We start from the raw sequence: 999 nt of genomic DNA on the forward strand, positions 1-999 counted from the left end.
GGAAAAAGCAGCGTGGACTTGTGCACCCATGTGGCCCACCTGAGCTTTCTTTCTTCTCTTGCTCTTTCTCGGCAAGGGGAAGAAAAAGAAGCTCTCCTTCAAGCTGGAGTCACAAGGGAGACATAAAGATGACTTTCTGAGCGCCGGCTCCAGTCCTTTGCTCTCCCAGCTGACCTACCGAAGGGCTGCCGCCACTTTCTCCAGGTCTGCCCATCAGTGTGTGCCAGGGTGAGAGCCAGCCAAGTGGATGGAATTTGAAGGGAGGGGCAGAGCTCTGTGACAGAGTTTCTGTAGTGTAGTGGTTATCACGTTTGCCTAACACGCAAAAGGCCCCTGGTTCGAAACCAGGCAGAAACATGATGGTTTATTTTTTCTAGCTCTCCAGCAAGGCGCTCCTACTTCTACCACTGGCCTGTCCCTGGGGTAACCCCGACCCCCGCAGGACAGAGGGTGGTGAAATGAGCTGAGAAATCTAGAGGGTCTAGGCCAGTCACCTTTTGGAGCCTTGTGGCTTGGCCTCCTCTGCCCTTGGACTTTGGCCTATGGAGGTCGGCTCTTCCGGCTGCCCTCCTTTGCATGACTTGCCAAAGGAGGGAGTGAGGCAGGAATAGGGCAAAAGAGGAAAGTCATGCTGAGGAAGGCAGGGCAGAAGCTAAGTGCCTCAGTGGGGTTAGCAGAGCGTCACCGTTCGTTCTGGCAAAGCCAGGGGCAGTGCGGTTGGCTGCTGGGAGACTTCTTCTCCTGTGCCTGCCTCCTGGTTTCCCAGGGATGGCTACTTACAGTCCAGGAGAAGAAGGATGGTTCTGGGTGAAAGGAAGACAAGCAAAGCGGAGTCCGAGTTTGTGTGCGCCCGTGCTCTTTTCTGGCCAAGATGGGGGTGCGGTGATGGGCTTGAGAGGCTCCCTGCCACACATGGAGCAGCGAGAACCACTCCTCCTTTGTGGCTGACCCGGGGGCGTGATTGACGCCTTTGGAGGCGGGGGTTGGGCTGGCTGTGAG

At 56.5% G+C, this 999-nt stretch overlaps 1 non-coding gene across 1 annotated transcript; it reads left to right on the forward strand.

The window, feature by feature from the left end:
- The first annotated feature begins 284 nt into the window (after nt 1-284).
- TRNAV-AAC (transfer RNA valine (anticodon AAC)) lies at nt 285-357 on the forward strand. Its single transcript has one exon. It is a non-coding gene; the product is annotated as a tRNA-Val (tRNA).
- Nucleotides 358-999: the final 642 nt, after the last annotated feature.

The sequence above is a fragment of the Eretmochelys imbricata genome, chromosome 28 (genome assembly GCF_965152235.1).
Source record: "Eretmochelys imbricata isolate rEreImb1 chromosome 28, rEreImb1.hap1, whole genome shotgun sequence".
Taxonomy (NCBI): Eukaryota; Metazoa; Chordata; order Testudines; family Cheloniidae; genus Eretmochelys; species Eretmochelys imbricata.